Here is a 24,484-nt window from a genome sequence, read left to right as displayed (position 1 = left end):
TTTATTTCAACAAATTTCTAACGGGAAACTATTTTTATATTCAAACACTGAAAGCGCAATGTAACAAAACGGCGATGTTCTACAGACTTTGGTGTGTACGTGCAGCGATTGGGGACAATAGATACATTTTCTTGCTTTTAAAAGGAGTTGTGTACTTTAATTAAGAAAAAGAGAAAGTTTTCTCTTAGCATATTAATTCTCTTGTCATATCAGGTATTTGTTCCGGATGACAGGTCATAATTAGTGCACAGAACAGACTGAAACTCCCAACGAGACGACAGGTGTCTTGGGGAGCTGGGACTGATGGCATTCTCTGGCGTTTCACCAGGTGCGGGAAGGACACGCCTGGAGCAGGGTCTCTTTGGGGTCAGATGTAGGGAAGAAAAAGCAATTTATCACTGCCTCTCTGAGGGCCCCTAAGATACTGTGCCTTTTCCTTAACCCTCCCTGGGACTCTTTCACACAGCTTTGAGGCCACACTACAGATAAGAACGGTAGAAAAAGTCAGCACTTTGGTTCCATTCCCAGATCTGCCAATGACAATGCCAGTGACCTTGGGCAAGTTACTCAGGAGCTCTGTGTCTCTCCTGCCACAGTGCGAGGGATTGACTGGGATGGGGGCACAGGGTGCCAGGCACAGTGTCGGCTGCACAGTAGGAATCTCATGATCATAAGCCCAGCTTTCTTCCCCACTTACCACATTCAATTAGAGTTAGCTGTTTTATTAATTCACCCATACAAAGACTCAGAAGTCCCACACTGGATGCCTTTTCTGTGCTGGGCATCAGGGCAGAGCTGTGAATGTAACCTACCCCCTGCCCTGCAGAGATCGGTGTGTGGACAGACATCGGAGGAGCAGGGAAAATGCTCTGGTCCACTGAGCTCCATCATTTTCCTCCTGGCATGTATTTTCCATGCTCTCTCATAGATGGATGGGGCTGAGCATCTGACTTGTGGCCAAGAGCCATGAACAACGGTGGGGTTCACTGCTTCCAGACCTGCCTCCTACAAGGCCTTTTTATCTCCTTGCCCCTTTTCTTTCTCCATTTGCCAGCTGGATGCAGAGGGCAAAGTGGAGTTCCCTGAGGCCCACAGAGGATGTGGAGCCACCAGAACAAAGAGGCCTGAGTCCCTGAGTGACCATGTGGAGCAGAGCACACTCCCAGTTCTTGCCCGCTGTATTAGCTTGTTCTCATGTTCTACAGAGGAATACTCGAGACTGGGTAATTTATAAAGAAAAGAGGTTTAATTGGCTCACAATTCTGCAGGCTGTACAGGCATGGCTCTAGCATCTGCTCCTGGTGGGGCCTTTGGAAGCTTCCAATCACGGTGGAAGGTGAAGGGGGAGCCAGTGCATCACATGGAAACAGCTGAAGCAAAAGAGAGGGTGGAGGAGGTCCCAGACTCTTTTAAACAACCAGATCTCATGTGAACTAACTGAGCAAGGACTCATCACCAAGGGGTTGGTGCTAAGCCATTCATAAGAGATCCACCCCCACGATTCAGGCCCTACCTCTAATACTTGGAATCACATTTCAACGTGAGATTTGGAGGGGACATACATCCAAACCATATCTCCAGCTTAGGTGACTGGTTGTTGCATGGAGCCGCTGAGATATGGGAGTTGTGTATTGCAGCCATTACATGCTCTGGTGGGGGCCAGCCAGTGGGGTGCCTGGGTGGGCCTGGAAGTGAGATGCCAGCCCCTCCTCCTGGTGCAAGAGAGGCTGAGAAAAGGCCTCATCCCTGCCTCCAGTTGACATGCACAGAGCCATGTGGTGAGGGCCCGGTGATGGGATGAAGGAAGGAGTCAGGGAGAGCCCATTCCCGGAGAAGGCTGGGCCTTCCTCTTTGCTGTTGTGGACACTCCCATCAAAACGCATACAGTCTTTGAGGGTGGGACACTTCATCTTCTTGGTGCCTGTGTCCCCTGGAGTAGCACAGGCCTGTCCCAGGTAGGCCCTCCATGTGCTAGAGCGGAGCACAGCAGCTTCTAGAAAGTGGGAAATAAACTGGTAGAGACCAAAATGGTACAAAAGTTCCTTCTTTCCCACACACAGGACTCACTCCTAGCACCTGAGAAGGGAAGTGGGCGATTACCTGAGTGAGATGTTCCCATCTCAACACTGTCATCATTTAAAGACTGTTGTTTGATCTTATCATCACAACTGGTACATTACAGCACTTATAGGCACTTACATTCGACAAATGTTAAATACATGATCGAGTTTAAAATGTTATTATGGTAATAGGGTGCCTGATTTCACTGCAGTTCATCTGAAAAGGTTTCAGTACTTGAGAATATTTCTATTTCAAGGTTAATTAATAGATAATCACGCTGATTTGCCTCAGAGGGATCTCCTTCGCACACCCGGGCCACTGTGAGTGTCAATTTTCATTATCTATAAACCTTGTTGCCAACACACCCTTCCCCTGGGTCCTCCTGCCCCAACACATTCAAGGAAAGTGACTCAATGCTCACAAGGAGTTTTGACAAGACATGGGTTCCAATACATTTTATTCTGTTCACCATGTGGGAAAACCACTGCTTCAGAACACGTTTTAAATATTAAAGTGCTGAAGGATACATTCAAAAAGTACAAGAACACATAACATAATCATCTCCTCAAGGTAACATTAGCACTCAACAGCCAAAAATTGCACCAAAGAGAAATGGGCACATCCTTGGAGCTGTGTCATCCTGGTTGCCCAAGGTCTATTAGAGCAAAGGTCCTTTTCTCTGCAGGGCAGGTCTGTCTTCTGAATCACAGAATGTTGGTTCTACCATTTTGACCAATAGGTTAGTAACCAGTTAAACCCAGACTGAAACAACGAGCTGCTAGAGTTTAATTTTTCCTGGTAGGAATTCGACGTAGGGCATTCATCGGAGAAAAAGTCAATTATCCTCTGGCATCCGCTGCTTGGTTACAGCAGTCACTGCCTATCCATGGACTAATTCACCCAGTAAAACATTTAATGACCATCTACTTAAGGCAGATGCTTGCACAAAGATCAATCAGACCCAGACCCAGAGCTCCATGCCGGGAGCCGTCGGAACCTGCACAAAGACGGTGTGGCTTTTGGAGGCAATCTCTTCTAATCCCCAAATTGATGACCTCTGGAAGAATGTGAGGGAACTCTGCGATCTCTGCTCTGTAAGAACATGGGGCTCTGTGCCTTGGTTCCTGGCTGGTGCCTGCCTCAGGCTTGCTGCCTGGGTTCCCCTGTGTTCCCACTGCTGCCTCTGCATCTCACTGGCATTTCTCAAGCCCTGGCACAGGCCCCTTCTAGGAGCTTTCCATGCACTCTCTGATTCCTCCTCCCTCCCTGCAGAGCGCTGCTGGGTGCTGAGTGGATGGATGGAGGTCGCTGTCACGGGGAAGTGAGGCAGCATATGGAGGACATTTACAGTACCGCACCCCTCCTAGGGGTCCCCAGACCCTGTAAGATCACTCTCCTCCTCTCTTCTCTTCCTCTCCGCAAGCACACTTTACAGCTTCCTTTGCAGAATGGGGGAGTCAGTTTTAGCTGTGAGATTTTGAAAGGCCTTCCTGAGGTTGTTGGAGGAGGAGAAGGAGGAGGAAGAGGGAGACACCCGAAAAGGAAGGGGAGGAGGAGGAGGAGGAGGAGAGGTGGAGGACCCCACAGGATGGGGGTGGGGGGCATTTGGATGACAGGGACACTCCAGAATCAGCAAGTGCGAAGGCTCCCGAGGGGGTGGGGGTAGGTGGAGTGGTTAAGGCAGGAACATTCTGGAGTCCTTGGTAGATGGGCACGCTGTGGTTGAGGGAGTAGGATGGCTGGATGGGTCTCTGCACAGAATATGTAGAGTAGCTGCCTGATTCTTTGAGGTTTATTATTCCGAGGGGCAAAGAAGCAATTGCTTCTCTCTTACCGTGCGCTGCCTTTGAACATTGCTGCTGCTTTAGCATAACATTAAATTAAATGTGCTCTTTGTCTGTCTTTAGAATAAACTCCCTGATGGATTAGATTGTGATTTTGTTCCCAAATTAACTCTCATTTATCTGAAATCCTGTCTGTGGTAGCTCAGAAATCTGGGTCCACTCCTTCACTGACATTTCCTGTTTGTCAGCCTGGCCTAGCGTAGGGGAAGAGTTGTTAATGCCCATCCATCCCATCCAGTGGCCGTCAGACTACCAGAGCAGGGCTTATGAGCCTGTGTCAGGGCCTCTGAAGGATTTAGACACACCTTGGGCTGTGGCCTGCAGCAGTCAAAGTGCAGGGGGGGAGCCCCACCCACAATCCTTGCATTGTCTGACCCCCTAAATCTGTGCCCACTGGAGGCTGGACACAGTCCTGGTGCAGGAGGCACAGTGGTGAAGACCAGCAAGCCAGTGAGGTGCCTGGGTGGGCCTGGAAATGAGATGCCAGCCCCTCTTCCCGGTGTGAGAGGGGCTGAGAAAAGCCCCTATCCCTGCCTCCAGTCAGCCTCCAAGAGCCACATCGCCTGACCTGTGCAGCGTTGACATCTTTCCAGATTTAACACAGATTCCTTGCCCAGCGGGGTGTGTGTAAGAAACAGTGTTGAGGGAAGGTACACCCTGGAGCAAGGGGCAGGGGTCACTGGAAAGTCCTCTCCACACATTGCTTCCACCGCAGGGGCCTCCTTGTGGGCAGAGGTTGCATGGGATGCATCTTTGTCCCCAGATCCCACAGATGAGGACATTGGTGTCTGCCCTAATGAGAGTTTTGCTGCTCCCCTGTCAGTGTGTCACTGTGAGAGGCACACAGAGCTCCAGGCCCTGCTCAGGCTTGGTGCTGGCTGCGGAAGCAGGGGGTTCAGGCTGCAGGATTCCCCTGAGTGGCAGACGTCCTCGTGCTTTGCTTTCTCTCTTAGCCACTGGGGTCACAATGCAATGTAATCAGTGGTCCACACTGACCAACAACAAGGCTTCCTCTGAGCAGCTGCTGGACACAGCAGGTCCTTGGTACTAGTCTGAGGCTCTGGGTCTGATGCTCAGATCTACCCCCGTATTGCAGTCTGGGACACAGATTTCCCCAGGAAGCTGTCAGGAGTGCAGACCAGCCTGACACTGAGGGTGCAGCCCTGAGGTTGCTGGGATCTACTTTAGCCCCTGATCCCATCACCTGCACCTCTGCCCTGCCCCCTGTCCGGCTGCCTCTCAGCTTCCAAGGGAGGCCTCTGGGAACCACCCAGGCTTCCCGTACAGTGCTTTCCTTTGGAGCCTGGATCAGTCAGGCTGAGCCTGGCCATGCTGTGGAAACAAACAAACCCCACTTTAAAGATTTCTCACTCAGTTAAGTCCACTGCGGGTCTGCAGCTCCCCAGGCAGCTCCCTTCTGTGTGGTGACTCAGGGATCCCCAGGAGGCTTCTCTGAGGATCCTCGTCTTTCTGGGAGAGAACTCTGGACAGTCACCCTTCCCCACTGCCACCGGGCAACTGTGAAGTCTTTCCATGAAGCCCAGGAAGGAGCGTAAAATTGGATGAGATGCTCTAGCGATCTCCATACAATATCCAAGCTCTTCCAGGAGAGAAGGACATGCTGAGAGGCTAGGCAGACCCGACTCTATTCCTGCCCCAGCACCCTCAGGAGTGTGTGCCGCTGGGTGGGTCCCCTTCTGTGCAGAGCAGCAATTCTCCTGAGCCAAAAAGATGTCAGGATCAGAGTCCAGCTGTTCCTGAACTTGCCAGCCCTTGCTCACAAAGGCTGCAGAGCCAGAAGAGATGAAGGCAGAAGCTCCTGATGCCTGTGCTCCTGCGCACTTGGCCCCAGGGTCCATGGCAAGCAAAGAGCCAGGGCACCTGTGGCACTTCCTCAGGGCCCGTGACCACGTGCCACGGAAAACTCAGTGTGGATCCCAGCAGAGGTGAGGAGGTGCCCGCATGTGTGGATCACGAGGGCCTCATGGTTTGGGGAGCCACTGGAGTCTGCCTCTGGGTGCATGGGGTGCTCATTCTGAGAGAGGACCCTGCCATGGGTCGGGTGCTGCTAACCAGGGACAGTGTGGAGAGAAGACATTGACTAGGAAGCCAGAGCTGCAGACCAGGAGAGGGCCAAGTGTGAGCACACAGGAGCCCTCAGATGGTCCCTGGAGAAGACTCACCTTTGGGGAGGGGCCTTGAGTGAGGGTGGGGGTTACCTGAGACCTTGCAGCTTTGTGGTGAGCAAATCACTGCAACGGTTGTCTGCAGAGTTAGCAGGACCTCACTGGACCCATGGCACTGAGAACCCAGGGAAATGTGGCCGCCTAGAACTCAGCCTTCCTCCAAGGGCTGGTGGAGGATTAAACGAGAGAACATGGGTGAATGTGTCTTGGCTGCGGGAGGTGCCCATCCACCTTGGCATCCTCTGCTTGGAAGGAAACTGTAGGCAGGAGAGGGGAGCGGGGTCACTGTCCCTGGATGGGTCCTGCCCCATGCTGTCCTGGTGCCATGTCCTGCCACCAGCTGTGCCCACCCTTCCCAGTGCAGAGAGCGGGGAGCTGCTTCTGCCAACAGCTTTTTGGAGCACACTCTGCTACACACGAACCTTACGTTTGACTTTCTATGGCAATGGACCTTAGTTACATTATGTATTTGGACAGCGATGTCACTGGGAACATTGGCTGGCAGTGGCTTCATATGCTTGGCAAATGTGGATGAGTTCTGGTTCCATTCCACATTTCCACGTGTGAATACTTACCCAGGGCAGCATCTGACCACGTCTCCCCCTCCTCACAAACTCACCATGGCCTCCATGCCTGTTCAACTTGCCTTACCCTCCATGAGTCCCACGGCACTGGCACCGTCCATGACCCCAGCCTTTGTAAGCTTGTGGAGGTCAGGACTCGTTTGAGTCCCCAGCAACCAGCCCTGAGTGGAGACCGTGCTTCCTAGAAGAGTGAAGGTCTCCTTTGTGCGCAGGGAAGCTCTCTCACCTGCTCCTGCAGCCTCATCCCACTGTCGTTCAAGGTCCAACCAAAATGCCTCTTCATCCAGGAAGCCTCACCAGGTCACTGCCCTGGAGGGATCCTCTCCCAGGTTTGTGCTTTAAAAGTGCTGGGTTGGGGGCTCTGTGGCTTTGATCCCATTTGGCCTGGCAGTGTAAGTATTTATTCCAATATTTTAGAGGCTGGCCCGTGTCAGCTCTCACCACTGCAGGAAAATGTCCAGGCATCGTATCTCATACTTGCTATAAGTACCTGGTTTACCTCTCATGGATGTTCCTTGGGTGATAGATCAGAATCAATGGCATTCATCCAGAAGAGTTCCACAGTGTGAGATGAGTCTACCTAGAGGTCAGATGGGTCACCCGAGCCTGCTGGCCAGCAGCGACCCATGTGTGCACATTTAATTAAGGTCACTGAGTTGTTAAAGAAAGGCATCGGCCTCTCCCCAGACCCGCAGGTCATGCAGCCCCTTGCGTAAGTCCCAGCAATATGAAGACGGAGCGCCCCGCATCCTGTGCGTGTGCTGCCCGCTGTGGAGGGCAGACGCCTTGCTGGGAAGCATCTCGCACAGCCGGCTGCCGGGTGCTGCCAGATGAGGGTTCTCCTACCTGACACTCTCCAGGAACCAGGGCTTTCTGGGCCCCACTTCCTATGGAACTCATTTATTTTGGCGTGGTGGTTGGGACTCGATTCTAGATTCTATCCTGTTTTATTTTTCTTAATAAAGCCCCCGAATTGATAATGGTGATCAGCCCAGGTTGGGGCCCAGGTTGGGACCCAGGTTCTCATCGTTTCCTTGACATGAATGCATCCACCTCCCTTCAAAGGGGCTGGCGTCCAGCCTCTCCCACCTGCGTCACATGAGCGTCCCAGTGACACGCCACTCCCCTGCTCCTTCGATCCTAGGCGTGCCCCTCCTCTGTCGCTAATGACCAGACACCTTGACTGGAGCACAGGCCCTTCTCTGCCTGTCCTCAGATTGCATGCTTACCCTCACATTCCTGGGGACTTCCTCAGCCTCCCTGACATTCCAGTTAAACCCATGTCCCCGCTGCTCCCTGAGATGTTGCTCAGGTGGCTCCCATCAGCGGGAAGCCCCACCAGCAGGAAGCCCCACCCATCCTTCTGGCCCTGGTGGACCAGGGCCTTCCCCTCGAAGCCTGCCAGGCCCCTCGGCCCTACGTGGTCCTTCTTTCCTCTATGCTGGGCACTCTTTATGGCAGCCTGATTCTTCCCAGGCCGCACACTTGCTGATGCACGCTTCCCCGGGGCGGAACGTGTAATGTCACAGCTGAGTGGCTCACGGTGCGTGGCCTGGAGCCTCTGCTCAGGGTGGCTGCACATCACATTTTGTTACAGCAAGAAGTGAAAATGGCTCACTAGTGGCTTTCTCCTCGCTGGTTGTCATGAGCACTTTGCAGGACGTGTATGTCTATGCCTTGGATGTCACTACCTTCCCAAGAGGGGCTATTTGCAGACGAAAACAATGTATATAGGATGAAGTGTGGGACTAGGGAGGTGACACAAACTGTGGGACGGTGGGCCCTGGAGTCCTAGCTAAGCCACAGAAGCACGATGTTCACCCTTCTAGGCCTAGTCATTTAATCTAAAAAATAAGGATAAAAATAATGTCTCATAGAATTGTGAATAATTAGTAAAATCACGTCCACAAAGAAGGGCCTAGCACAGTTCCTGGCACAGAGCCGATGCATCCATGCCCAAGACAGCAACACTGGGTGGGTCAGGACGCCGGCAGGTTAGGAGTCTGGGTTAGAATCCTGGTGGGTTAAGGGTCTGGGTTAGAAGTTCTGGCGGGTCAGGAGACTGGGTTGGTTAAGATTCTGGGGGAGCTAAGAGTCCTGGTGGGTTAGGATTCTTGGAGTATCAGGAGTCCTGGTGGGTTATGGGTCTTGGTTAGAAGTTCTGGGGGGTCAGGAGTCTGGGTTATAAGTCCTGGTGGGTTTAGGGTTTGGGTCCTAAATCCTAGGGGGTCCAGAGTCTGGGTTAGGAATCCTGATGGGTTAGAAGCCTGGGATTTTAAGCTTTTTGAGAACTGTGACTTTGTCTTAATTCCCTTTATACCCCAGTGGCTAGATTGGAGCCATTGCAGTTGCTCACTGAGAGACTGTGGGCTGGGCCAGGCTTGGTGGCTCACGCCTGTAATCTCAGCACTTTGGGAAGCCGAGGCAGGCGGATCACGAGGTCAGGAGTTTGAGACCAGTCTGACCAACATGGTGAAACCCCGTCTCTACTAAAAATAAGAAAATTAGCCAGGTGTGGTGGCACGCTCCTGTAATCCCAGCTACTCAGGAGGCTGAGGCAGGAGAATTGCTTGAACCTGGGAGGTGGAGGTTGCAGTGAGCCGAGATTGCACCACTGCACTCTAGCCTGGGCGACGCAGCAAGACTCCATCTCAAAAAAAGTAAAAAAAAGGCTGTGAGACGAATGACTGATCTGAAGGAAGACTGGTTTAGCAGTACCCTAGTGAGTGAGGAGAGGAGGATGAGCAGGGTAGAGGCTGGCGTTCTGCCTTGTTGGCCCCTGTGGGTCCTTTGGGGTGATAACCACCAGGAGCAGGGGAGCCGTCAAGGCTGGGAGAAGGGCTGTCCGGATAGGATTTTTCAGTTGAACAACCTGGTCTGCTCACTGAGGTCAATTCCTATTAATGTGGACTGGAGAGCCAGGGACAGAACACTTGAGCAGCCGTGGCCCGACTCTGGGTGACAGGAGGGAACCACGACTGAGACCCAGAAAGAACGTCCAGTTTTGTGCTAACGTTTGGGCAGGCTGTGTGTGGTGTGTGGTGTATATGTGGTGTGGGTGTGTGTGTGGTTTAGGTGATGTGTGTGTATGTGTGCGTGAGGTGCGTGTGGCTTGTGTGGTGAGTGTGGGGGGGATGTGGGGGTGTGTGTGGTCTATGTGTGTGTGGTTTAGGTGATGTGAGTTTATGTATGTAAGGTGTGTGTGGTTTGTGTTGTGTGTGTGGTTTGTGTGCTGTATGTATGTGGTATGGTGTATGTGTGTGGTTTAGGTGGTGTGTGTGTGTATGAGGTGTGTGTGGTTTGTGTGGTGTGTGTGTGGTATGATGTATGTGGTATGTGTGTGTGGTGTGTGTGTATGTGTGAGGCGTGTGTGGTTTGTGTGCTGTGTATGAGTGTGTGTGTGTGGTGTGTGTGGTATGATGTATGTGGTGTGTGTGTGTATATGTGTGTGTGGTGTGTGTGTATGTGTGAGGCGTGTGTGGTTTGTGTGCTGTGTATGAGTGTGTGTGTGTGGTGTGTGTGTGGTATGATGTATGTGGTGTGTGTGTGTATATGTGTGTGTGGTGTGTGTGTATGTGTGAGGCGTGTGTGGTTTGTGTGCTGTGTATGAGTGTGTGTGTGTGGTGTGTGTGGTTTAGGTGTTGTGTGTGTGTGAGGTGTGTGTGTGTGGTGTGTGTGATTTGTGTGGTGGGTGTATTTGTACTTGTGTGTGTGGTGTGGTGTGTGTGGTTTAGGTGGTGTGTGTGGGGGAGTGTGTGTGTGATGTGTATGTATGTGTATGTATGTGTGTGGTGTGCTGTGTGTGGTTTAGGTGGTGTGTGTGTGGGGTGTGTGTGTGGTGTGTATGCATGTGTGTGGTGTGGTGTGTGGTTTAGGTGGTGTGTGGGGGGTGTGTGTGTGGTGTGTATGCATGTGTGTGTGAGGTGTGTGTGTGGGGTGTGCATGTGTGTGGTGTGTATGTATGTTTATGTATGTGTGTGTGGTTTAGGTGGTGTGCGTGTGTGTGTGTGAGGTGTGTGTGTGGTGTGTGTGTGTGTGGTGTGTATGTGTGTGTGTGTGGTGTGGTGTGTGTGTATATGCATGTGTTAAGGTTACCGGAAGTAATGCAGCATATCTGTTTAGTTTCGAATTGTAGATAAATAACAAATACTGGTTTTCTAGTGTGTGCTATGGAATATTTGAATGCGTTTATACTAAAAATATAGGTATTATTTATGCTGTATTTTTACTTGCTAACTCTGACAAGTCATATGTGTGTGTACCTGTGCATAACATTTCACCTAATCTTCAAAACAACTTGATAAAGTAGGTACTGTTGTTCTACGCATTTTATAGATGACAAAACTAAGGCACCCAGAGATGAACTCACCCGGGACCAACAGCCCAGATGTGGTAGAACCAGAAGGCCCCTCACACAGCCTGGTCGCAGAGGTTTAGCCCTCAGTGGGCGCCGGGACCTCCTGGCAGAGGCTGAGAATGTTGGGGGAATTTCAGATCCATTCTGGAGGGAGCCTGGCTGGGCTTCAGTGGGGTGGCTGCCTGTTGGGGTTCTGAGGGGATGGGGGACCCTTGCTCCCCAGCCAGGGCCTTCTGCTCCACGGGGCTTTTCCGAAGCCTCCTCGGGCCTCCTGCTTCCCTGCTCCCTCCTGCACTCCCCACGGTGTGGCCAAGGGGGTGAGGAATCTGAGCCATAGGAATTCAGACTTTCCCACTGTGCCCCCTTAGGTGGTTCCTGGGTCCAGGGTCCAGGGTCGCATCTGTAAAACCCCAGCACTCCCTCTCCTGGGAGGGCTCCTTTCGAGAACTGAATGCTGTCATAACTGTGTTTGTGCAGCCCGGATTCCGGCCTCTCCATGGCCCACACACCCCCTTTTGCTCTAGGAGTGGGCCGCGGTGACACCTGCGGGCTCTCCCTTCACAGACCCTGCCCCGTTCATCCTCAGCCCCATCTGCCCCCGCCCCAGAGAGGTCCCTCGCCCCTCAGCATCAGCTGGACCTCCTCCAGCCTCCCTCCAAGGCACCATTTCTGGTTCCCGCAGTGGGACCCAGGATCTCTTTCTCCTTCTCTCACTGGCTCTGGTAACATCTCACTGAGACCCCAGTGGGAGTTGCAGCCTCCTGATCTGGAATGATCTGTGTGTGTCTGTCACCAGGGGGGCCGAGCTCCCGCGGGCAGGGATCATGATGGCTGATGCGTCCTGGCGGCTCCCGGCACCCTGCCTGCTTCTGTGTGTGCTGAGTGTTGACTGGCGTGAACCCTTACGGATGGTTTCCATATGCAAATCATGCAAAAACCCAACATCCCCAGCCCCCTGTCAAAACCAACTTTCCCCTGAAATAGCTGCCTCTAATTGCCCTTAACACACAGCGGTGTGGCTGAATGACGTTCCATAGCTGTGGGCATTCCGAAGGAAAATGTGTCCTTATCCCCAATTATAAGGGGTGTTGTGGGCCAAATTATGTACCCCAAAAAGTCGTGTCCAAATGCTAACCTGCAGCATCTGTGCATATGACCTTATTTGGACATGGGGTCTTTGCAGATGTAATTACATTAAGAATATGGAGATGAGATCATCTTTAGGATTTAAGTTCAAATCCTCAAATCAGATGACAAATTTTATTTTATTTTATTTTATTTATTTATTTTGAGATGGAGTCTTGCTCTGTCACCAGGCTGGAGTGCAGTGGTGCGATCTCAGCTCACTGCGACCTCCGCCTCCTGGGTTCAATCAATTCTCTTGCCTCAGCCTCCCGAGTGGCTGGGACTACAGGTGCAGACTACCACGCCCGGCTAATTTTTGTATTTTTAGTAGAGATGGGGTTTCACCATGTTGGCCAGGCTGGTCTCAAACTCCTGACCTCGTGATCTGCCCACCTCGGCCTCTCAAAGTGCTGGAATTACAGCGTGAGCCACCGCACCCAGCCTGGATGACAAATTTTTATGAGAGAACAGGGAATACTCAAACACACAGAGGAGAAGGCCACGTGTCCTTGCAGACAGAGACTGGAGGGATGTGGCCACAGGCCAAGGCCCACCTGGAGCCAGGGGGAGCTGGGAGAGGCAGGAAGGATCCTCCTTTGAGCTTTTGAAAGAAGCGAGGCCCGTCAACTCCTTGATTCAAGACTTCTGACCTCCAGCACTGTGAGAGATTGAACCATGAGTTTGTGGTAATTAGTTGTGGCATGGCCTGGAAACTGATAGGAAGAATACAAACCCTTCAGAGAGAGGGAAAAAGTGCACGGTATTAGCTGGGCTTTCATTGTCTGCTCATGGACTCAGATTTATTGAACATCTATTGTATTAGTTCCAAGAAATAGAAATACTAAGAATACAAAGCCCGTGCTCTGAGAAATACATCAGGGGAAATTTAGTACATCAAAGACAGGTACTAGCTCCATGGACACAGGTGCCAGGCAGGGCTTCGATCTGGGTCTTCACTAATGCCCTTGTCTACAAGGCAGTCCCAAGACACAAGTCATCCACCCATGAGCAAACTGAGCCGCAGAGCATTACACACTGGTGGTAATTTAAAGAAAGAGTGCTTGTGCTTAACCCAAGAAAACCTCTTCAGTTAGGTGGTACTTGACTTCATTCTTTTTTATTTTTATTTTTATTTTGAGATGGAGTTTCGCTCTTGTTGCCCAGGCTGGAGTGCAATGGTGCGATCTCGGCTCACTGCAACCTCTGCCTCCCAGGTTCAAGCGATTCTCCTGCCTCAGCCTCCTGAGTGGCTGGGATTACAGGCACGTGCCACCACGCCCGGCTAATGTTTTGTACTTTTGGTAGAGATGGAGTTTCTCCATGTTGGTCAGGCTGGTCTCCAACTCCTGACCTCAGGTGATCTGCCCACCTCAGCCTCCCAAAGTGCTGGGATTACAGGCATGAAACACCGTGCCCGGCCGACTTAAATCTTAACAAATGGATGGAAGGCAGCCATACACAATGTTGGGGACAGGCCACCTGGTTCTGGGGGCAGGAGGAGCAGGCAGGGGACCTGGGTGCAGGTGGTCTGTGAGGAGGCAGCATACAGAGTGTTGTATGTGTTGGGGAGCTGAGGGGGAGAGGCCACAGACATGGGCACAGACCAGGAGATTCAGGACAGATGCTGTGATGAGATGGGATTTCTTCCTACAGAAGCCGGGAGAGCCTCTAAAGGGTTCCAAGTCGACAGAAGGACTGCGTTTGAGAGACAGCATGCCTGAAGGGGAGAATGCAGGGAGAAGGGAGGCCAGGAAGAGGCGCTTCTCCACCTGGGATGGTGAGGGCCTGTCTAGCAGCACGAGGTGAGTGACGGAGGGCAGCTCCAGGAGGTCAGGCTGCGTGAGCGACACAGGTGGCCCAGTGGAATTCCCGAGAAGCCGCGATCAGCTGTTAGGGAGCTTTGTGGACGAGGTGGAATGCTTTCTGAATCCTGAGCGCTGTGCAGGACATGGGTCCTTTGTCAACTACCGTCGAAGAATAAGGGGTAATTTTCAGAGATGCAAAATGTTGGGTGCAGAACGCGAGTCCCTCTCCCCTGCAGGCCATGGGCTGCCTGGCTGTGGGGTGAGGGTGGCGGGAGTGAGAACAGTGCTCCCTGTTTTGTGCACATTGCTCCTCACTGTCAAGTTGAACAGCCCAGTCAGGGCATTGTCTTGGGGACACAGAATGATGGGGTGCGCAGGGAAGAGGGTGCCGGGCCACACCCTGTTTTCTAGCGGATGGTCGCTGTGGGGTGATGACTGCAGGCCCAGGTGCAACTTTCCCTTTTAAAACATTATCTGAGGCAGCAGAAGCGTCAGCTCCACAGCCACTCTGCCCTCTTCTGTTCTCTCCTTAGAGGGGAGAAGGATTCATGTCTGGCTTTTGAACCCATGTCACCTGCTCCCATTTTACCTTGCCACAGAGTGCAGCACCAGGATAGGAGTGATAAAGTGGTGGAGAGTGCCACTCAGACTTGGGACCTGCCACATCCCACATGGATTCTTTCCCTACAGAAATTCATCGGAAGGAAAAATGACCTGGTCAAAGTAGGATCTGGGCATTAAGGGCACCTTGGACATAATGGTACCCTAATATTCATTTGAATACTATGAAACTGCCGTATTCAATCATTGTTATCTGCTAACATGGTAATTTCTGTGGCCCAGTCTATACAAGCCAGTAAGCCTCGTGTCTCATGTTCATCTCAAACAACCTAGAAAAGAGAGAACATAGGAGGTTCAGGCAAGAAAAGATGCCTGGTGTAAGACTACGCGTGTGTGTGTGTGTGTGCACATGTGCACGTGCACATGAATGTGTGTATGTATGTATGTGTCCATGCATGATCATGTGCATACATGCAAGAGTGTGAGCATGCATGATTGTGTGCATGCATGATTGTGGGTGTGCATGCATGCTTATGTGTGTGTGCATGCATGGTTGTGTGTATGCGTGTGCATGAATATGTGTGCATGTGTTTGCGTGCATGATTGTGTGCATGCATGATTATGTGTGTGCGTGCATGATTGTGTGTATGTGTGCATGCATGATTGTGTATGTGCATGTGTGCATCTGTGTGTGAACAGGGCAGGGCGTGTAACTTTCCTAAGTCCCTTTGAGAGGGCAACACACCCAGCTACACTCTCAGGGCATGGAGGAGGCAGCAAGAGGGAGCTAGTGTGAAAGCACTTGCCTTGGAGCTTGGACGGTTGGCCTAGTATGAGCTGCCCTGGGCGCAGGGGAGTTGGCTTAGCACTAAAGTCTGGAGCTGCCAGCACTGGGTTCGCCCTAGCATGGGTCATTTTCTGATGCACTATGTACCTGCATGTTGTATCTGCTGTTTCCTTGCTGACTGACCTCTCTTGCTAACTCACCTCTCTAGGGTGTAAGTCCCCTGAGTGCAAGGACATTTTTCCATCCAGGCCACTGATGTAGCCCCACACCTAGAATAGCCCGTGAAGGATGAAAGCTTTCCGCAAGGATTCATGGAGTGGCCGATGGAACTAAGGCTGTGGGCATTTGAGCATAGCTGATTTGGGGAGTGCTATTTATATCACATGTGCTTGACATTCATTCTTTGCTATTTTTTTCTCATGGGATAAAACAGTGTTTGGCATATAGTAGGTGCTGGGGAAATCATTGTTGATTGAATACATGAAATAATAAGAAGGAATAGATATCAGATTGCATTGTTTCTAAGATCGAGTTGCCATATTAAAAAAATAACAATACAGGGTGTACAGTTAGCTTTGAATTTCAGATAAACACATAACTTTTTAGTATAAATATGTCCCAAGTAACATGTGGGATGCACTCATACTGGAAAATTAATCTGAAATTTAAATTTAGCTGAAGATCCTGTATTTTATCTGGCAATTCTACTCTAAGACCATGTGAAGTACATAAATTTATTGTTATTTCAGGAAAGGGAGCTGAAAAGCTTGGACAGCATGCCCAAGATCACAGAGCCGGCGAGAGGCTGGTCTGCTGACTGATGCCCCTCCCCGTGCTTCCTGCCTTTAAAAGGGGGCCCAGGGATAGGCTCCCGCACATCCCCACATTTCCCAGGCAGGAGACTCAGGGGCAGAGAGGCGGGAGGCTCGCTCAGAACTCAGCGCCAGGTAAAGCAGGTCTGGGCTGGACCCTGTGCTCCTGCCCCTGCCCAGTGGGCCGGCATTCTTGCCACTGCCCTGAACCTTCATATATTCTTTGCCCGATTTATTGAATCTCTGAGGCGCTACTGGAGGAAAACTTCACCCCACATCTCTGTGTGGTTTCCTGGATGTTGCCTGAAGGCCAGGGTTCCTGCTGGCCGTCTGACCTCTTCTCTTGTTCTCTTGGTAGCCTTTTTACAGAAGAGACCTTTACAGCCAGCTACCTGGGAATCGCTGTGCACTTTTGGGCCACATCTGCTGGGGACAGGCTGCAAGCTGAGCAAAACCTGCTTGTTTGCTTGAGCTGCCCCGGGTAATCTAATGAAAGAAACAGGGCTGATTAATCCCAGATACTCTGCCGGCGTTTAATCTCGGTGAATGTTAGACAACAATCTCATTATGTGCTTATGTCTTCAACATGATAGGCAAGGAATGAAATCAAGCCATAAAATCAATTATTTCTGCAGAAATTGTCATATAAGACAAAACATCATCAGGAGGCAAAAGTAGTGATGATTAGGCCTTCATTTCCCCCGTGCTGATTGTGGAGCTGGCACCACACTCGTGACGCTCTCCAAACCATCCCGTTGCAAGGCTGGGTCCTGGGCACAAAATGGGGATTTGAGAAATGTCCTTCACGGATACCGCTCTCTTCTTGCCACTTCCTCTCCCTTTCTCTCTCCTTCTCTCTCCCTCTCTTCCTATCTCTGTGTCTCTGCCTCTCTATCTCTTTCTGAATCCCGGTGGACATTGTCAGCTGTTGCGGCTGCATTTAGGGAGTTTTATGACCCATCGTGGGTCTCCCGTCCTACCACATGGCATGCCAGGTCCCAAGGGTTTGCAGAGGGACTGAGGAGAGCCTGGCTACATAATTGTAGATGTTTTAGACACCGAGGAGTAGTGAAAATAAAACAGAACAAAACATTGACTCAGAAGTCAGAAGACGGGTGACAAAGCTGTGTCACCTCCCACCTCTTGGATTCTTAGAAACTTTTCTGCCAGAGGCTCAGTTTTCGTGTCCACACAAAGTGGAGATTGTGGGAGGTAGTTTTTCAGGCCTGGTGTGACATTCCCTTAGAACGGATGCTGGGGCCGTGTGCTGGGCAAACCTCTACACAGCAATTAGGTAGCCAGTGAATGCAGCTGCGAGAGCGTTTGTCATCCCAACAGCCCATATGCTCAGCAGTAATCACCCAGAGGAGCCTCGGTACAGAGATGGATAGGGCAGGAACCACCAGCTCCTGACCTCAAACGGAGGTGTACAGACATTCATCAGAGACGGCAGCCAGCTGTTGCTGCCTCACGGCGCTTCCAAGGTTAAAAAAATAACTTTCCAACACCTCCTGCCCTGACACAGGGTTACTTCTGGTAGAGGTGGGGAGAGGAATCGATGGAGTGAGAAGCATCCTATGACCTCTATATGACCTCTATCACTGGGATTGTTGACAACAGAAATTCTTTAATTTTTTTACTTCTGTAATTCAAAAGCAAATATAAGTATTGAGAACAAGGCTATTTGTAGTTGTGTTTTCAAGGATCCCACGCCAGTGCTGTGAGTGACCTGCGGGTGGGAAGACCTCTGTGCTGGGTATGAAACCACAATGATGACCACAAAGGAAAGATGGCATCTACCGATGTTAGAGGCACTTGCTTTTATTCTCATTAGCATTTGCCCAACAAGAACTATTCAATCCTTTTGACAGAAGAAGCAACTGAGGCTCCAGAAGGCACAGTGACTTTTCCAAGTCACACAGCTAAGGGTAGAGGAGCCAGAAAGCTGGCCCAGGATGAGAGATGGAGAGCTGGGGTTTTCTTCTCCTCTCAGGTACCAATGCACACACCTGTGAGGAGAGCACTTCTCACCCATCAGGCCTGGGAGGGTACGTACAAGGCAGGACGGGCCTGAGAGATTTCCCCAGCAGCCCCTCCCTGTTGCCTAAATCTAAGTTATATCAGCCCTGGACGAGGACAAACAAGAAGGACTTTAACACAAGACACCCCAGATCTGATGCCCCCTGATTCCTTGCCAGGCAGGCAGCTGGCAGTGAGGAAGGGTTGTCGGTCATCCCTGGGAACTTCACCCAACAGTCAGGATGTTCAGGGTTGGGTCTTCTTCCCTCACTTAAGCCCCACCACCTTCTTCCTCCTGCGAGGGGCTCCGCCCCCTGCCCCACTGGAGCTCCCCTATTGCCACAATGATGAGAAGTTGTCATTGATTAAGATTGCACAGTTGGTGCAGATGGACAAGGAGTTACCGTTGACTTCAAAAGCAGATACAGCAGCGGGGCCCCTGGTGTGCTCTTCTTCTAGACATATGACGCCTTCATCTTCCAGCCAGCTCAGGACCAGGAAAGGCACCTTTTTGTCTTGTGTCTGGATTGAGGCCAGGCTGCCCTGCCCTCTCAATCCTGCAGAGTGATGGAAGCGTGTCTGCAGAGGGCTGTGTTCCACCTGCCCCTCACCCACCGAGAGCCTACAGAAAGCTGGCGGTGACCGGGGAGCAGTGGAGGATCCAAAACTCAGCAAGACGTCCAGGCTGGATGCCTGCAAAGGCAAAGTCTCCACTGTCCATTCACAACCATGGCCTCACGCATGATGGGCCCTGCCACACGCCTGCCGACTTCCTGTCCTCAAAGGGAAGCACTTCGGGGTGCAGGGAAAACCAAGTGCACACAAACCATCTGCAGAAGGTACCAGAGCAGCCTGATGGAGGGGCAGAGAAGGCACAGGCAGGGGCTCTGGGACAGCGAGGGGACGGCCCCTGGAGAGAGCTGCACTGCGGCCAGGTCGGGAGACGTCAGGGCTGGGGCTGCGGGGGCAGAGGAGGTGGAGCTGCACCTGCACCACAAGGCTAAGGGCAGAAAGCGCAGAGCACATGGGGGACGGCATGATCTATTTATCGACTCATTTAAACATTTATTGAGTGCTTACTGTTTGTTAGGGACTATGCTATAGCCACTGGAGGAAGAGAAATAAAGGTGTCTATTGGGGAAAAAGAAAAAGAATTAACCGCAGTTAATTATCCTGCAATGATCATTACAGTGAGAGAAAGGTTTGTGCAAAATGTTCTGGTAATCCAGGGGAGGAAGAGATTGAATCCAGGGGGAAATACAGGACAGTAGAGAAGAGTCTAGGACCTGGACTGGAGGGGCACATTTCAAATCCCAGCTCTGTCACTCAATAGCTGGGTGATGCTGTGTAACTTGTGTAGGATCTCCGGCCTCTGCTTCCTCATCTTTGAAACAGGGATAATGAAAATTATACCTGGTGTGCAGTATGGTGTCTATAGGTAATAACACTGTATCCTATACTTGAAATTGGCTAAGAGTAAATCTTAAGTGTTTTCACACAACAAAAGAAGAAAATGGTAACAATGTACGGTGGTGGCTGTGCTAATTAGCTAGGTGATAGTAATCATTTCACAATGTATCAAGCATCAAGTTATACACTTATTATTTATTTATTTATTTATTTATTTATGAGACGGAATCTCGCTCTGTCTCACCTAGGCTGGAATGCAGTGGCGTGATCTCGGCTTACTGCAGCCTCCGTCTCCTGAGTTTAAGCGATTCTCTTGTCTCAGCCTCCTGAGTAGCTGGGACTACAGGTGCCTGCCACCACATCCAGCTATTTTTTTGTATTTTTTAGTAGAGACGGGGTTTCTGTGTTAGCCAGATGGTCTTGATCTCCTGACCTTGTGATCCACCTGCCTTGGCCTCCCAAAGTGCTGGGATTCCAGGTGTGAGCCACCACCTCAGGTACTCTTTCCTTCAGAAATAGGCTGTCTTTTGTCACACACATTTTTCTCATCACAGAGTAAAGTAAATCAGGAATCTCTGGGAAGAAAAGAGATGCCTACTGTAGACAAGCTGAGCAGCATTTAGTCTTCATGGCCAAGAGAATAAACTGTTAGTCAATGATTTAATTCAACTGCCTTGAATCCTAAACAGTGTTGATGAGGTTACATTACTATTTTGGATCCAGGCAGAAGGGGCCATACATGGAAATTAAGAGGGAAAAACCAATATTGAGTCAAAATGCTAGGCTCACTCAGGAAACAATTAAATAATATCTAGAGGGAATTGAATATTAAAGTCAAATGCATTCTAATGGGCTAAGTGGCCTTTTGAGCTTGCTCTCTCCTCAAATCATATATTCATATATTTCCAAGTCTTGTGAGCTCTGAGGCATTCACACTAGGGACAGTGCATGGTATTTGCAGAATATTAAGGGTATGATGATGTTTCTCAGTAGTTCACAAATAATTCAGGAGTTGAGCTGCTTAAATGGGAGCTGTCGTGTTGCAATGTGGAATGCGGTCTCTGTGTGGTATGCTGGTCTGCAGGCTTTTGCTGAATGCAATGCCAAAGCCATCAAAATCTAGAACAGGGCAGGAGCCTTGCCAGGAACTGCTTCAAGGCAGGAGCAGACTGAAACTGCAAGAAGGTTGCAGACACATCTTTTGAGGTGCAGAAAGCTGGGGACAGGACTGGAGGGGAAAAAGCATTTCCTAGCAATCTACGAAGCTGGCAGATTGGTTGAAAAGCAGGAAAAGAGATTCATATGATTTGGAAAGTTGATATCTGGGCCCCAAGGCACAAGGAGAGCCCTGGAATCTCACTGGTGCTCAGATCACAGGACATGCTAAAGGAGAGGTCCTGATCTCACCTTCAAAATATTCCAATCAAATGGTGAACTCAATCTAAAGCCCAGGCCCAACTCAACTACTGAGTGGATGGATTCTCCCCACACCAACTCCCCACACCATGATCGGGTGGGAGCAGTGTATGCTTTCTTCTGGAGCTAAACATTATTTACTTTGGTCTACTTTTTTTTTTTTTTTTTAAAGAAACTGTCTCCAGAATAAAATAAATTTGACATGACACATGAAGAAGAAATAAGAAAAGGAGACCCAGGGTCATGAGGAAAAATGACCATGAAATGTCCAGAGAGGGCCTGGATGGTGGCATCATCTAATAAATAAGGCCCTTTAATATGCCTATGGCAGCTATGTTAAAGGACCTCTTAAAGAGGTAGAAACAAGCTGGAAATTTCACCAGGTAGGTGGAAACTATAGAAATATCCAAATGGAAATGACAGAAATGAAAACTGAGATCCAGAATGAAGATTAATTAAATGGGATCACCAGCAGATTGAGCACAGCTGGACATTGCCTGGTGTGGCCCCAGGCCATTCTTCACTTGTCAGTTCTCCTTGGACTCCAGGGATGGTTGGAACATGTCCCACACATGGCAAATGGATAAGGAACAGAGGACGATGGACAACGCTTGCTGTCTGATATGGTCTGGCTCCATGTCCGTACCCAAATCTCATCTCGAATTGTAATCCTCATAATCCCCACATGTTGAGGGAGGGACCGGATGGGAGGTGATTTGATCATGGGGCTGGTTTTCTGCATGCTGTTCTCGTGATAGTGAGTGAGTTCTCATGAGATCAGTTGGCTTTATGTTTGAAGTTCCTCCTTCACATGCCCTTCTCTCTCCTGCTGCCTTGTGAAGAAGGTGCTTGCTTCCCCTTCGCCTTCTGCCATGATTGTAAGTTTCCTGAGGCCTCCCTAGCCATGTGAAACTGTGAGTCAATTAAACCTCTTTCCTTTATAAATTGCCCAGTCTTCGGTATTTCTTTATAGAAGCATGAAAATGGACTAATACGTTGTCTCATAGAGTGTTGAGTATGTGTGGGTCCCCTGTCTCATTCTCACATGTCATTTCCAAAACAGATCATGAGCTGAACCAAACATGATGGCATGGTGAAATATACTCCTCCACTTCGAGTAGGAGGAATTACAAGGTTATGTAGCAAATGGCATGAATTAAAATCCTGTTAAGGAGGTATCGAAGAATTAGTGAAGAATTAGGAATGAGAATTTAGGCTAAACCCCAAAGAAGGCAGGCCAGTGAATGAACCTGAGTGTTGTAAGACCTTGTGGTGTTCAGGAGGTGGTAAAACTATTAATGTAAGGTTGGTAGTAATATACCAATGGTTTCTATTATAATATCTATTTTAGTCACTAAAATAATAATAAATAGATATCTAACAAACTAATAGCAAAGAAAATGGAATAATAAAACATACTGAATTAAAAAATAAACCAAGAAGAGAAGGAAAAAGGATAAAGCCAGGAACAGATAGAAAGCAAAAGATAAGACTATAGATTTAAACCAAATATGTAGTAATTACTAGGTTGAAGCATATGAAATTATCTCTTTTTTTGTTCAAAAAATCTAATACTGCAATTCCACATGGTTCAATCTAATGCACTAAATGAAAATTAACTACATACTCCAAATAAGAAGCAAAGATGATCACATAGGATTCAGAAATCTCAGATAACAACAGTAGCAGAAATTAAACTGAAATAGAGCAAAGAAAGGTGAAGGTAAAATGATACCAAAAGTACCCCCATACCATCACTAACTGAAGAAAAGCTTCCACAGCTGAACTAATATCAGACCCTGCGGACTGCAGGTGGTGAGCAACGTTAGAGGAAGAGAGGCATTTCATAACCACCCAAAGGCCAATTCAATAGGTAGATAAAACAATTATCAATAACAGAGCAATCCACTTCATATAATATCAAAGTATGTGAACCAAAAAGTTACAAAACTAAGATACAGACTCATCCACAAGTGCAGACTCTCAGGGGCCACTGACCCAGTGTTCCTACTTCTGGATCTGTACTCAACAGAAGTGTGAACACATGCACAGCAGAAGGAGAAAAGAAGCTTTCACTGCAAAAGCCTAGACTTCAGAATGTATCCAGTGTCCACTAACAGTAGACTGAATACATGAACTGTGGCATATTCATATCATACAATATTATATATGATACAACAAAATATACAGCAACACAAAGAACAAAATATGGGTCCACAACAAACAAATGGACCTTACGAATACAAAGTTGTGTATGCACCATATCATTTACGGAAAGTTCAATGGTATTAACCCTGAGAGAGTCATGAGGAAGGCTTATGGAAGGACAGTAACATTTAATTTTTTATCATCTGACTTGACACATTTCCCTTTCTAAAAAACCAGTGAGCTATAAACTTAAGATTTGTACAGCTTACTTCATTTATGTCCTGATTCAATTAAAAAGCCTACGAAGAAATTCTATCAGGATTTTTGAATAACCATATCAGACAGGTGATCTGACTGCCAGAAGAAAGTGGATGGCGTGAAGTTATGGTCTTATTCACATGAGCCCATCCTGGATTTCAGCTTCCATAGCAAGCATGCTCTTCAAAGGAATTAAATGCAAACCAGCGAGGATGTTTTACAATACCAAGGATGAAATCCAACCCAACTCCCCTTCTGTAAAATGAAGCAGTCACCTGGGATCGATCATACACTCAGCATTCAGGAGTATCTGGAACCCAGAATGTCAGCACCATAGGAATGCCTTCTCTCCCTCACCCGTCGTATCTGGAACCCAGAACATCAGCACCACCTTGATGCCTTCTCTTCCTCACCCGTTCGGGGTCTCATCAACAGACCCAGGTGGTAACAGTGCTCCCAGCTCCTCTCTTCTCTCAGTAGGGATTATTCTTCCTCACCCGATGACATCGGGCTTATCAAGACTTGTCTGGCCCATGGAATGTGGCAGCACTGACTCCCTTGGCCTCTGACAGGAGCCTTGGGAGGCACTGACTGTGCCTGCCTCGTTCTCCACCATCCTGGCTCATGGGTCCTTCAGACAGAGACTCTTCTTTCTGCTAGAATCCCAGGATGAGGGAGCACCTGGAGCAGCGACCCTGCAGCTGACTTGTAACATAAGAAACAAAGCTTATCCCAAGCCATTGACACTTGGAGATTGTTTGTTAATGCAATTAAAAATTAGCCTGTTCTTGGCCAGATGTGGTGGCTCACTCCTGTAATTTTAGCACTCTAGGAGGCCAAGGTGAGCAGATCACTTGAGGTCAGGAGTTCAAGACAAGCCTGGCCAACATGGTGAAATCCTGTCTCTACTAAAAATACCAAAATTAGCTGGAAATCTCTTGAACCCAAGAGGCAGAGATTGCAGTGAGCTGAGATCGTGCCACTGCACTCCAGCCTAACAGAGCAAGACTCCATCTCAAAAAATAAATAAATAAAATAAAATAAAAATAAAATAGTCTGTTCTTTTTGGTTAGGATTGTCTTGGCTATACAGGCTCTTTTTTGCTTCCATA

The 24,484-nt window shown here is 49.4% G+C and overlaps 1 long non-coding RNA gene across 1 annotated transcript in view; it reads left to right on the top strand.

Moving 5' to 3' along the window:
- Positions 1-13,954, top strand: part of LOC129467574 (uncharacterized) — a 170,112-nt gene extending 156,158 nt beyond the window's left edge. The window contains exon 9 of the long non-coding RNA XR_010116880.1: positions 13,811-13,954. This is a non-coding gene — a long non-coding RNA (uncharacterized lncRNA). The remainder of the gene's footprint in view (positions 1-13,810) is intronic.
- The last annotated feature ends 10,530 nt before the right edge of the window (positions 13,955-24,484 follow it).

This window comes from Symphalangus syndactylus, chromosome 18, assembly GCF_028878055.3.
Source record: "Symphalangus syndactylus isolate Jambi chromosome 18, NHGRI_mSymSyn1-v2.1_pri, whole genome shotgun sequence".
Classification (NCBI taxonomy): domain Eukaryota; kingdom Metazoa; phylum Chordata; class Mammalia; order Primates; family Hylobatidae; genus Symphalangus; species Symphalangus syndactylus.
Note: the sequence above shows the minus strand (reverse complement) of the source record. Positions and strands in the feature narration are given on the sequence as shown.